A 14,465-nucleotide genomic window follows, 5' to 3' on the forward strand; every position below is an offset into this window, starting at 1 on the left:
GAAAAAATCTTTAAGGGAAATATCATCTCCTACCTCCTGCTAAAGGTCAGACTGCATGCTGAATGCTACACAAAAGTTTCCTACCATGTAAGTAACTGACACAAGTAAGAAAATATTCTTAGTGAAAACTTTTAATAGCAGATTTAGAGCTGACCCACTGTGTTTACCACTTAGTCCTGGTTCTTACAGCAATACTGCAGCAGGGGCCTGCAAATATTGCTATTGCAGAGAAGTTAAAGTGATGGGATCTCTAATAGGACAAAAAGGATTTTTTTAAATTAATTATGACTCAATTCCAACAGGGTAGTAGAATTTGTAAATTATACCGGTATTTCATTTATTATTTGGTAATAGGAGTTGCATATTAGTTAATGATTTTTATAGAGAAAACCCCTATTATATACACTAATGCCATCAACAAACATTATAAATAATTAGATACAATCAATACAGATCAATAGGCCTGGTCGTATTAATGTAGCTGTCAGGGAAAAGAAAAAGCTGGTTTGTGTAGAGAAATCTAAAAATGAGCATAATATGTAGGAGGGTTGAAAATAGGAGACCTTCAGTAGAAAAAAAAGCATGCTGTAAAAGTGGACATAATCCAACAAATTTTTGTTGCATGTGATCAATCAATACTGTAAATGAAATAAGAACATCATATCCAATAAGAAATGTGAATTGTAAGCTCAAGTTTTTCCCCTCAATTGCATTGTAAAAGTTTTACTTCATAGCTGAATTCATTCCACATGTGGAAAAGATGTTGCTCTTTTACACATGCCATATATTCCTTCCATGCCTCTCTCCCTTGTATTCTCACGCTCCCCTTCCCTATGCTTCAGGGCCCTCCAAAAAATTTTGTAACCCTCCATCAATGCTCCACCACTGTCACAAATCCTTCCATATGCCTCACGATGAGTGAGAGACCTGCAAACACCAGAAAGCACAGTTCTATGAATCCCTGTTTTCCTCTCCATATCTTCTTCTCCATATCAAACCCCCTTCTCCATTTCTTTCTAGACTCACCTGATCGATAGGGTTGTCAGATGGTTTAACCAAAAATACCAAACACCCCACTGCAAAAACAAAACAAAACAAAACAAAAAAAACACTGGGGAAAAAATTCTGTTGAGGAATAAAAAGGGGGAGACCAAAGTTGTTGAGCCAAAAAAGGACCCTGAGAGCTGTTAATTAAAAAAAAATATAAAAAAACCCTTAATTTTTTTTTTTAAATAGCATGGCCTCTTTAAGGAATGCTTTTGAGGCTTTTTGGCCCTACCAGGCTGTCAGCGGCCATCCGCCATCTTCTCTCCCTGGTCTAGGCCAAACAGCTCCCCTGCAGAACCTGGGAAGCACCCAGGATTTTTGCCTCTTGGCTGGGGGAGGAAAAAAAAAAATCAGAAAATACCAGCCATGTTAGGTGTCCGGTATTTTCTGAATTTTTTTTTAACCGAACAGGAGGCAAAAATACTGGACCAAGGTCCGGGTCAAGGATGAGAGGTCAGTGGCGTAGCAAGAGGGCAGTTGCCCCCAGGCACTAGGCTAGGGGGCACCAATTTAGCTGCTTGTGAATAGCCCATGCAGCGCAGCCTGGGCAAGACAGAGAGACTTGGCTTCTATTTACACTGAAGCCTCTGTGCAAGATCGGAGCAACCCCACGATGGCGAACCTGAATTTGGGGGATGGAGGGGTAGCACCTGGAGTTCAGGTCTGATTCTGACTTCCACCTTCTCCCAGTCCAGCTGGAGGCTGGGGTGTAGCTGGAGGCCAGGCAGACCCTGGAGCTACGAAACCCCCAAGAGCTGCAGGAGCAGTTGCAGGCCAGGGCTGACCCCTAGAGCTAGGCCTCTCCACTCACTGGAGGAGAGTAGATGGAAGCCAGGGCCAGCTCCTGGAGTCCCTTGCTCCTGTGAGGATCCGCCACAAAAGCTGCGTCTCACTCGCCACTGGCCAGTCCCGGTAAGCTACTCCCGCCTTCCAGCGCCCTGCCCTGAGCCCTTCAGCCCCCACTGCCATCCCTGACTATTAAACCCTCACCTGCTTCCTGGAGCTTCCCCCACCCAACACCCTGCCTGACTCCTCAACTCCCCCCGTGCCGCTCCAAATACCAACCCCTTGTCCTGAACCTACTTTCTAACACCAGCACCCCCTGCCCTGAGCCCCCCTACGTGCCCCAAACCCCTGCCCTCACTCTTGTACCCCCATCATTAAATGAAGTTTGTATGTTTTCCCTTTGATTTCTAATAGAAAAGAGAAGCAAAGAAACACCATCCCTCCGCTGAAGCACACGAGCAAAGCTGGGGACATTGCCCAGCGCTCTACAGAGACCCGCTCTCACCTTGGTTACGCTGCTGCGGCTGCTTACAACGTGATGCCACCCGGGACTCGCACAGCAGTTTAAGCCCGGTCCCTTGCAGCCCAGTCTCGTCAGCCTCCTTCAGAAGCCCCAGGTTCTGAACTTCCCATGAGCCACAGTCTTGCTGCCAAGCTCGGCGCGGACACACTGGATGCGAACGGCACACTGCTCCTGCGCAGAGCTCAAGCAATTCTCTCGGCCGCCCACATGGGTGCGATTCATTGTCACCCCAAACTGCTGGGCCCTGCTCGCCTTGTGGGCTGCAAGCTCCCGCTTCCCACACAGCAAATTCTGCACTTTAGCCGGACAGGGGTAGCACAGAGGTTCCTGTTCCCCTCCCATTGAAGACTGGAATGTGTAAAGTCCCACAGGTAGTAACAAATGATTGTGGTGGGGGAGGAAATGTTGCCTTTGCCCCCGGGTGCATAACACACTCACTACACCACTGAGAGAGATACAATATATAATTTCAGAGAGAAATTAAAATTGGTCTAATAATGAAAAACTAGTTTCAAGCTTCTCCAGCCCTTGTAAAAGGCTGTAAGACTTGTGTGTGCAAATTAGCAAGTAAATACCAAGAATGCTGCTCAAGTACAACTATTTCCTTGCAGTGATAGTTTGGCCTATGGGAAAAAGAAACAGCATAGCTACCAGCGTCAGACATTCCGCTTCCTTTCTGGTATGTTTTGCAAATCTTGCATTTGAATCATATTCCTTTTCTTGCGTGGTTAAAAATCTTCTGATGTTATTTTAATGCGGCTGTTTATATATTAACAGAATCCTCATGGCCAACTGTTTCCCTGAACTAATCTCATGCTTCAGATTGTCACAGTATAACACAAAAACCTCAAAACACTCTCTCACACAAATACACACACATCAATTGGGTCTAGTGAATGCTTTTAAAAAATGCTGACTGTAAACCAAAATAAACCAAACAAAAGGAGCTAAACCACAAACTATGATATTCACATGAGGCTCTGACTTAACGCTACAAAACCAATGAAATTCAGATTTACAGCGCAGAGCAACTTGTAGTCTCTGACTGCTTTATTTTTGAAATTGAGGGAATTGCTAACAGGAGTTTTCAGAAGGGTCTGGGGAGCTGGAACTCCTAGAACGGCCTGGAGAGAGTCAACCTTCAAACTGGGTTATTTCACATTTGTTGTGGATAATAAGATAGTATTTGTGTTATACAGATGGGCCTAAAGTGGTGGACAACCTGCAGGTCATAGACATTTGTTACTGTTGTCCATACGCAAGGTTGAGAGATTCCCCTGGTTTCTATCTGCATTGTTTGTTTCACACCAGTATTACTAAGGTGACATGCACATAAAGCAAGGGCACATGAAGTGAGGTGCATGCTGACTGCACACAACATTGACAGCAAGAGCCGTGCGCTCCCTCTGCATCCAACGAATGCACTGTTATGGTTCAATTGGCACACCTTGCAAATTCCAGGTATGGATGTGCAGTTAGCAGGACTACCCTATTCTGGTTACGACAATCTTGTGGCCCACTGAGATGAAGGAGGGCCACTCACTAGCCTAGGGTGTCCACCACTTGCCTAAACCAAAGCCACAGATCGCAAGATAACCAAATTTTCAGAAAGTTTAGCTGCAGATCAACATTTTCTTGTGTGGGCCACCTCTAGTTAGAAAATCCCAGAGAACATAGTTGTACTGAAAGAAGTTCCTCAAAAGTCTATGGAGTTATTGTGATTCTATATTTGGCATGAAGCATGATTCCACGCTGACCCAAAGTGGCTGAGCACAATGCAGAATGGCTCCTAATTTGAGTCTCAGCTGTGTAATATGCAGGAAATGTTCATCTAGAGAGCAGAACTACTGGATTAGAAATTCTGTTAACTGCTTAAATCTGCTTTAATATTTGGCCAGTCACCACTTGATGGCTGTGTCTTTTGAACATGAAGACAATACCTGGCAATGTGTTGCAATGTGGCTCAATTTCCAAAAGTGATAAGTACCAAGACACTTTTCATCTGAGGATCTCAAAACTCTTTGCAAGCATTAAACAAACATCAGCCAGAACACTCCACTGAGACTGGGTAAGAGATATGTAAGCAGAGTTTATTTCACACCTTGTGGGATGAAACACAACTGTTTAAAAACACAATGGTTAAGGACAGGATATGAAGAGTATCTTACACAACTGAAAGTGCAGAGTTAAGTATAATGTCATTTTCTCAATTGGAATTCGAGTTCAAGAAAAATCCCTGCATGCTTTGCCGAACAAAAAGTGCAATAGGATCATTAATGATTACAAGTGGTCAGAACCAAATCTGTGTAGGTCTCATCTCCAGCAGCACAGCCCTCGAACAGCATTTCAGGGAGATCAATACAGGAATGACCCAAAAGAAAGAATGTCACATCCTGAATCACCAACACCACTTCCTGCATCACTCAGACACCGCCCAGAGGTCCACCAGAAAAGTACTGAAGTGACCCAATCCACAGTACAAGGCAAGATGGGTATGTCTACACTACAACGCTATTTCAAATTAACTTATTTCGAATTAGTTAATTCGAAATAACTCATCTAGACACAAAAACTAATTCGAAATAGCAAGTACACATTGAGTGGACCCTGAATTGAAGGTAAGGCTGGCCAGAACCAGTGCCAGCAGGGCATCAGGGTCACACTTAGTGTGTGGTGGGTCTGCTGCCTCAGGCTATCCGAGGTCTGTGCTTAAAGGGACCCGATCCTCCATCCCGGAAAGACAGTTCTCAGGTTTCTCTGCTTGCTGGTCTACCTCGCTGAGGGACAGCAAAGCATTTATGTCTCGGAATGGTCTGCTTGCCCTCACTCGGGACACCACAGCACTCTGCAACATGGAACCAGACCTGCCCCCGGGACTGTGCTGCATCTTGTGGACACGTTGCCAGCAGCCTGGCTGCACTGTCTGCATGCTGCCGTCTGGGAGGACCATCGAGGGGCTATCAGGATCCAGGGGGCCCTGCTGGAGAGCTTCCACCCTGAGGAGTGCTAACAGTCTCCCCGGTCTGCCCCACGGGGGCTTGCCCTGCAACCTGACGTGTCTCACAACATTTTGTACTGTAGTTCCCGACCTGGGCCCCTCACAATAAGCCAAACAGCACACACATCACACTCTGCATCTTTGTAGTTAGCTATACCCCATCCCTCCCTCTCGTCCTTCCACTTACCCTTTCCTAGTCCCCCTCCCCCCGATGTCAAATAAAATACGCGTATTTTCTAAAATAGAAACTGTCTTTATTTAACACAACTGGGGGGAAGGAAATGAACTTCAGGTGGGAGAGGGCAGGAGAGAGGGTGGGAGAGGGAAGGGGGAAAACTGGGAGGAGGCAGCTGGAAGGGGGAAGCAAGGGGAAGAAGGAAGAGGGAAAGCTCAGCACTCAGGGGTGGGGGTCTCACCGGGCCAACTGCCTCCCAGCACCAAGGAGGAGGGGGCCTCAGCATCCCCAGAGGGATGGGGAGGAGGATATGGAGTAAGAGGTGGGAGGGGGGGCAGGAGTGGGAGGAGGAACAGTAGCAGGGGAGGCAGCAGGCGCAGGACCAGCATGGGGCAGCACGCTCTGCACCAGGGCCTGCAGACGGTGACAGATGGCACGACCCTGGACAAGCAGTTCCCGCCAGAACTCCCGGTTGTCCTGCGCCTGCTGCTCCATGATCCGGATCTGGGCTCGCAGGGCCTGCAAGTGCTGCTCTCTGTACCCCTGCCACATGGTGGTGGTATTGCTGAGGCCACGGGTGCAGGAGTATGTCCCAGGATGGGTGGTGCGCACTGCAGACGCAGCTGGTACGGCTATGGAGAAAGAAAAGAAGTGGTCAGTTGTCCCTGGGGACGCAGTGTATAATGCCTAGCCCTCCCTGTGAGGTGAGGGCGACCATAGTGACCATCTCCTACACCGTCAGAGCCGATGTGCTTGCACAGAGGCCATGGTTGGCAAGTCTGGCTCTGCCCAGGTGTGGGAGCTGCCCCGAGACTGCACCCGTGCCCCTGTGCTGTGTATAGTGCTGCCGGGGCGGGGCAGGGAGGGGGGGAAGATGTCCCCTGCCCCTGTGTAGAGGGGGTGTGTGTGAAGGGAGGGCACCCTGCTGTGTCCCACCCCGAGGTCAGGAGCGTGTTGGGTCTCTTCACACACGCGTGGTTATCGGGCCATGGCCCCTGTGGGACACGCAGATGGAGCCACCTGCCCAAGGGTGGCACGGCACGTGCCCGCATGTGCACAGATGGCTGCATGATCCGTGGGAGGCATGGCCCACCTGCGCAGTCCCTGGTCTCCCTCCCCGCCTCCTCCCCAGGTAGGGGACAGTTCTGGCACTTACCTGGTATGGCCTCCCTGAATGATCCTGCTGACTCCGGTGATGGGACAGCTGATGGAGGCCCCTCTTCTGTGCCCAGGTCAGGGCCCTCAGCTCCCGGCTCCCTGCCCCCCAGGGCTTGCGCAGACTGCCCCGCCCCCCAGGATTTGGTCAAGGATGGGGAAGGAGGGGCAGGTGGCAGCCCCTGCTGCAGCACCGCTCCTGGTGGCCCTGGCGTACGCCTGCCGCAGCTTCTTCACTTTCAGGCACACCTCCTCCTGGGTGCGCCTGTGGCCTTTCCTGGCCATGGTGGCTGCTATGGGCAGTAGATGTCCGCGTTTCTCTGGCTAGTGCAGAGATCATGGTCGTTGGGGGCCTTCCCCCAAACCTCAATGAGGTCCATGATCTCCACACTAGTCTATGAGGGCGCGCGCCGTCTACGGCCTCTGGCTGGCCCCTGGATGCTGGGGGACTGGGTGGGTGATGGCTGGCTGCCACTGGCTGCCATTGCATGGCCACTGGCTGAGGGTCTGCAGCTGCTGGCAGACCTGGCCCTCGCACATGCCCAGTGGCCAGAGTCTACCCCTTTAAGGGGCCTGGGGCTGGGGGAGAGGAGAGGAGTTTTCCTGGTTTGGCCCAGAGTGGCCACCAGGGGAAACTGGGAAGGGCTGGAGGCCCCCTAATTCGAAATAACTGTCTATACAGCACTTATTTTGACTTAGCTATTTCGAATTTGGTGTTATTCCTTGTAGAATGAGGTTTACCAAATTCGAAATAAGTGCTCCACTATTTCAAATTTATTTCGAAATAGCAGTTTGGTTGTATAGACGCTATTAAAGGTAATCCAAAATAATTGCTGTTATTTCAAATTAACTTTGTAGTGTAGATATACCCTATGACAGAAGTGACTGGCCTAGGGAACTGATATAAGTCACATGAATACAGACCTAAAACAAAATTTATAGGAATGACATCACTGCACCAGTAAACTCTCATCTCTGATCCTAAAAGATGGTGACTAGGTTAGACAATATGATAGGGACACCTGTAGACAAATGCCACACCCATTGTTGAGAAAAGCATGAGATTTTTCAACATTATAATGAGGGTGCATCTTCCAATCTTTTCACATCCACTTTAGAACTATCATTATCCATCTGCTACTCGGCTGTTTGGTAGTTTTTCCAGACCATTGCAAAGTGTTTCTCTTGGTTTGCTCAAAGGCATTTAATATTTGCTATTATGTTTTGGGGTGCAAACCAGACCAGTGGGGAACTGTGTCATCCTTGCCCTGCAACCTGAGGTGTCTCAACATTTTGTACTGTAGCTCCCGACCTGGGCCCCTCACAATCAGCCAAACAGCACGCACATCACACTCTGCATCTTTGTAGTTAGCTATACCCTGCCAGCACATTCCTGTTATGTTCTGGTTTCCACCAGCCTTTGTTACCACTTGCAGGGTAATTCCAACACATCCCCAGTCCTGAATTTTTCCTCCAGCCATGTGTTCTGCATTGTCCAACCCTCTCCTGGAAATTCAGCTATTTTTGGTCCGCGGCTCTTAAAAGGAAACAGTATACAACAGTTTTCTACTTTAAATGGAGTTACCACCCAGCCCAGTTTGACCACAACATGATTAAAGAATAAAACAAGTTTATTTAACTACAAAAAAGAGCAGATTTTAAGTAAGTACAAGTACAATGCATTAAAGTCAGAAACGATTATAGGGGAAATAAAAATACACACTTAAAGTAGACTTGGTTTAAGATCAAAAACCTTACCACAGAGTCCTAGAAACAGGACTGAGCAAATGTCAGGTCAGGCTGATCATTTTTGCCATCTTAAGTGTCTGAGAGCCAGAAATAGGAAGAAATACCCTGGGGTGTTTTGCCCCTACTTTATAGTCTAGCAGTGGCACTGGAACACTTGCACTGGAACACAGTTTTTAGAGCAGGGGTGCTGAGCTGAACTTCTTATTCCTGTCTCTGCCCCTCTCCACCTCCTAGAGCTGGGGCTGGCAGCAAGGACCCTGCTGTGGGGCCAGTTGCAGGACCCTAAGGCCAAGGGCACACCACATATATGAGCCCAGAGACCGAGCAGGACTCTGTTGCTGGCAGCCAAATCTCCATGGCCAGCAGCCAAGTGGGACCCTGGGTTGCAGGACCTGTGGTTAGTAGCAGAGCCCCTGGACAGCAGGAGCACATGGCCATGATACCCAAAACCTGGGAGTACTGCACCACTACTTCCCATGTCCATCTAGGTCTAGTTTTCCTTTGAGATGCATTTTCTTGAAGGTTACCTCCAGAGAAAGTTCATTCACACTGTGAGGATGGAGATAAGGATTCTAACAGTGAAAGAGGTTCCATGCTGTTTGCTAAAATGCAGATCTGTTTGTTCCTGCCTCCCTCCCCCCTTTCGTGCCAAAGAATAGCCACTTGACAGGAGACTGACATCAACTTTGGTAACACCTGGCTTGTTTCCTATTAACATACATTAAGAACCAGAAAATGTGCCAACTTGACAGTCCTGGAGCCTGAATTCTTCTGGTTATCTTCGGAACAGGCAACAAGCAATGTAAAATTTCCAGTGATGACTCCGTCCAGATGAGAAGGGGCTTCCGTAAAGGGAAAAGAATGGGCATTATCAGAGCCAATCCTCTGTCTGCTCCTCCCCTCTGCTGTAACTACCTATAGTGGTGCTACTGATATGTGACTATTAGGCCTACAAATAGGGTTGCCAGGTGTCCAGTATTCACCCAGACAGTCCGGTAAAAAAATTCAAAGAATACCAGACACCTAAGATGTCCAGTATTTTCTGAATTTTTCCCCGGCCAGGAGGTGAAAATGCCAGGCACCTGGCCTCCCCCCCTCCGAACCTCAAAACTCCCAACCCCCATGCTTACCTGGTTCCCCGAAGCTGCCAGCACAAAATGGCTGCTGGCCAAAAGACCTAGGGGAAGCAATGCTGGGTCTTAGTGCTCAACCGCTCCCCTGTTCCTATCCCTGCCACTCACTCTTAAAGGGGACATGCTGTTTTAATGCTGTTTTATTTTTAATTTTTTTTTTTTTTGGCTTAAGTCCTTGGAGTCCTTTTTTTTTCTTTTTTTCCCTTTCTGCTCAACAACTTTGCCACCCCCCTTTTTCCGCTTTCAACAGAATTTTTTCCCAGTCATTTTTTTTGGGGGGGGGAGGGTGTTCACTATTTTTGTTTCAACCATCTGGCAACCCTACCTACAAAGTGTAACCCAAATGTGAAAAGTATGGAAAAGTTCATAGGGTATTACAATAACCATGAAAAATAAGTCAAATTGTTTACAATACTGAACTCTGCAACAAATACAAAAGTTCCAGACAAAGAAGCTAGATTAATTTAAACCAAAAAGGCCTTGTCAATATAATACTTTTTTTTTTTTTCAAATTATGCTTGGTAAAAACAAAAGATATGGAATCAGAAGCTGACAGACTAAAACTGTTATGATTGATATTAGGCCTAACTGATGGACAAAATAATTAGGAAATGAAACTAGGAGGCCTAGTTTTTCCCCTTGTTTCAGTTCCTTAACAAGGAGACTTTGAAAAAAAAGAAAAGTGCAGTTTAGATCACTATAGTTCTTTCTCTCATCTCCCATTCCACTTTGAATCTCCACTCCTCTCCTGAAATGCCATCCGTACAACTCATCTCTTGACTCAGTTAAAGGACTTTCTTCCTAAGGCAGCAGCCAGCTGGCCTTAATCTTGTTCAAGGAAATTTGTTTTTACCGGTGAATGCTGAAAGTCATCAAACTATGACAGCCTACCCTCATCCCTTCAGTTGGAATATTTAATTAGCAACTGCTTTATTTGCTGCCTCCTTTCCTTTCCTCCTAGCCTCCCTCTCTCATGTGCTTGGCTTTTTATCAAATCCTGCAGTGAACTATGCAGTATTCCTCCAAACTTTTCTTGTCTAAAGAGACTACGTCCAATCACATGACTTCCCCGACTAGATTGTAAAGAGGGTCCAAGCAGCAGATGTCATGGTGAACTTGGCAGCCAAAGCAGTCACTCACAACTAACCAGCAGTCCGGGGTTCCGAAAATATCAGTAAAGTCACATTTCACTCATCTTTTCAACACTGTCTCTCTTGCTTGTGTGTGGCAATTTACAGGATAAGTAAATGTTCCCTGTGCATCAGAACAGAGTAAAATTAGCTCTTTCCTTTTAATAAAATAAACCTTATTCTGAAGACATTGATATTCTGCCTCCAAAAGGAGAAAGGCTTTAAAAGTTTGGACTAAGTTTGTTTTGCAATCAATCAATTTTCAATATAAATGCCTGTTTCCATTTTTTGTTCTTTCTTGTATATAATCAATAAGCATTTAATCTGAATGAATGCTTTTAGGCATTTGCCAAGTAATTGAGGACAACCCAGGGCTCTGTTTAAAAATAATCCCAAATCTATCTGTCACTGTTAAATGTTGGACAGTGAGAGAATTTATAGACGCTGTATAACTGGCCTTTTAAGCTCAGTTTTCATATAAGAGAGTGGATTAAATTCTAATCCAAATAATTAATTCAAGTCATATAGGTGACCAAACAACTATCTGCTATTAATTATATTTAGCCTCTATCAAACGAGGGCCGGATTCAAACAAGTGATTGGGATGGGGTGTGCACTGAAGCCAGTGGGGTTAAATTTCTGTGGACAGAGGAAATCCCATCTCTCCACCCAGACTGGGCATGCTCCAAATGCTGGGGCAGCATAAAAGGCAAGAGAGCAGCTCAGTCTGGGCTGGCCATGGAAGGAGAAGGACCTCCAGCAGGGGCTCCAGGGCCCCACCAGCCAGTGACCCTGACAACGCAAACCAGAGCCCAAGAAGACTGCTGCTACACAGCCCAAGGGGAGCCCCAGGGAGAAATGGCTGCTGGGGAACCAGAGGACCCAGCGATCACATGGGACGCTGCCCCACCGACACCAGTAGGAAGTGACCCAGGAAGCAGCCTCTCCCACTCAGTTAAATTTGGAGCGTTGTGTCTGGATTCCCCGCCAAGGGAGTGGTAGACCGCTCTGGTGCTCACAGGGTCCTGGGTCAGGACCCAGTGGAGTCAGGGGGGCCCAGGTTTCCACCTTACTCTTACTGAGGCCGTTGCCTCCAAACCCCATTGTCTCTAGCCAATAGGCCGTACTGCCTTGAGACAGGGGCCAACTATAACTGACTCTGGCCATTAGACTGTGCTGCGCTGCGACAATGGCTGACCACTACGGACTTCAGCTACCAAGCCATGATGCCCTGAGTTAAAGGGCCTACCCCTATTGACTTTGGCTACAAGGCCGGTCCCACCTGGAGTTAAAGGGCCATCCCCTGTGGACTTTGGCTACTAAGCCATGTTGCCCTGAGGTTATGGGCCAGCCACTACTGACTTTGGCTACCAAGCTGAACCGAGCTGAGTGCAAGGGCTAACAATCCCTACTGACTTTGGCTACTAGGCTGGGCTGCCCTGAGTTAGTGGGCCGCTCTTCATTGACTCTAACCCTTAGATGGCACGACTCTGCACCAAGGATTGGTATTCCTAGATCAAGAGAGGGATTGCCAATGATTTAATGGCCAACTAGGTGGTGTCCACATCCCTGTATACTTTCTGCTAAGAGATGGGGTGTGCATACGTCGCAAAAGTGCTATATATGAGAAGGGCTCTGTAGCCCCTCATCAAAACCACGAGGCATCATCAGGCCTTCCATAAAAATGTTTTGGTTAAATATCAAAGTGTTCTGCAATGTCTATGTGCATGTTTTCATGGATCTCAGATACCATATGATGGATGTGATACGAAGACTGAATTAGAAAAGATTCCATTCTATACATACTGAGTTCCTATGGTATGCCAGAGAACTCTCTTTGGGACATTTCCTTTGGGAGCATTCACCTCATGCAGCCTCAGTGCCTCCTCTTCTTTCACAAGGGAATGATCTAGATTAGAAGCGGTTTCAGCCAAGCCCTATTTATACAGCCCAGTCATATTCTTGCATGACCTTCCAATATTTCAAAATGGAGCTTTTAGCATGGATGTGACAAGGCTGAGAACATGTCAAATACCTAACACTGCTGGAGGACAGAAAGGTGTTATATCCAAGAGGACAGACAATCCAAACCTATATAGTATTAGCAATTGTGTATCATCAAATATTGAAGAGGCTACATTATTCATCACTTTGCACAGTGTACTTGGTTTGCTAAGCACACTCCTGCCCACTCTGTATTTATTTTAGAATAGCAAAGATGACCAGAAAAAAGGGCTAAAAAGCCAATTCCAGACCTATTCGACATTTCTCCACATGGTGAACAGACTAACAACTAAAACACATACATACAAGGGCTTATCTAAAAGTACAGTAAAAGTATCCTGCTGAATACGAAGGCATTGCTTTATCACAGAACTCAACATGTGGTTCACAAGTCTGGGATTTTACTATCAATCTTCTGGACCTTCTTATAGGAAACTATAAAATCAAAATTTTCACCCGGAGGGAGAGCAATTAAAAACAGATAGGCATTTTTATAAGTTTTCCAGTAAAATGTCATGACATCTTGGAAAGATATTAGAATCCCCGTTTGTGGTCAAATCCGATTCCCTGTTCCAAATCTGAGTAATACAGGCAACAGAGGAAATCTGCAGGAGTTGGGGGACAGATCATATTCCAGAGCCATGAAAACAAAGCTGAGCTGTTCTACAATCGCTGCTACAACCTGAAGGCTGACATAGGACTCAGATGAAGTACAAGCCCCGCTACAGGAGACCAAAAGATTTACCCACAAATTGACACTCCTCGCCCCTCATTCTTCTATTCCAGTAACTCTGCAAGTGAGTCCTCAGTGAGTCTTCAAAGGGAGAACTCCCGCACAGGCTCCTGGTCCTCAGTCTTCACAACGGGCAGTGGGACTCCCCTACACATGTTGCCTTCAGACCTCTTGGTGAGCAGACATGGTTTGCCCCTTTCTAAGTTGTTTACTAAATTATGTGAATGAGTAAATATGAAAATGTAGCAGCAGCAAAAAGCCAGAAGTATAACCCCTTTTATTTTAACTTAAAGAGCTCTATCAGATTTGGTAAAATTATCTACTACAGGCAGTCCCCGACTTACGTGGATCCGACTTACGTCGGATCCCTAGATACGAACGGGGTGAGGCAACTCCCACACATGCGCAGCAGCATTCCCGGGGCTCGCTCACCTGGGTCCTAGGATCCTCCTCCTCCTCGGGCCGGCTCCGAGTGGGGTCCCGCAGAGCTGCCGGCCAGAGGAAAAGTGCCTCCCCACGCCCGCTGCCCCCCCCCCCCAGCAACAGGCTGCCCCCTCCCCTGAGCAACAGGCTGCCGAACAGACAAAAGCAGCCTCTCTGCCCCTCCTCCCCTCTATACATGCCGGGCTCCCGGAGCGCAGCAGCGTCCCCGGGGCTCGCTCACCTGGGTCCTAGAATCCACCTCCTCCTCCTCTTCGGCCGGCTCCAACTGGCCTCTGCCTGCAGCAGCTGGCCACAGGGACAGGGATCCCACAGAGCTGCCGGGCAGAGGAAAAGTGCCTCCCCACGCCCGCTGCCCCCCCCCCCCACGGCCTCGCATCCTGCACGCCTCTCCCCTCCCCCCCTGCCAGCAACAGGCTGCCCCCTCCCCTGAGCAACAGGCTGCCAAACAGCAGACAAAAGCAGCCTCTCCGCCCCTCCTCCCCCTATACATGCTGGGCTCCCTGGGCAAACAAAGACTCCACCAAAACAAACAAAGTGCTGGCCACATTGTGTTAGCAAAAAAAGGACCCTCCTCCTAGAACCCTGGGT

The 14,465-nt window shown here is 47.7% G+C and overlaps 1 long non-coding RNA gene across 1 annotated transcript in view; it reads right to left on the reverse strand.

Moving 5' to 3' along the window:
- Positions 1 to 2,697, reverse strand: part of LOC106733083 (uncharacterized) — a 35,442-nt gene extending 32,745 nt beyond the window's left edge. The window contains exon 1 of the long non-coding RNA XR_012895736.1: positions 2,339 to 2,697. This is a non-coding gene — a long non-coding RNA (uncharacterized LOC106733083). The remainder of the gene's footprint in view (positions 1 to 2,338) is intronic.
- Positions 2,698 to 14,465: the final 11,768 nt, after the last annotated feature.

Source organism: Pelodiscus sinensis, chromosome 14 (assembly GCF_049634645.1).
Source record: "Pelodiscus sinensis isolate JC-2024 chromosome 14, ASM4963464v1, whole genome shotgun sequence".
NCBI classification, from domain to species: Eukaryota; Metazoa; Chordata; order Testudines; family Trionychidae; genus Pelodiscus; species Pelodiscus sinensis.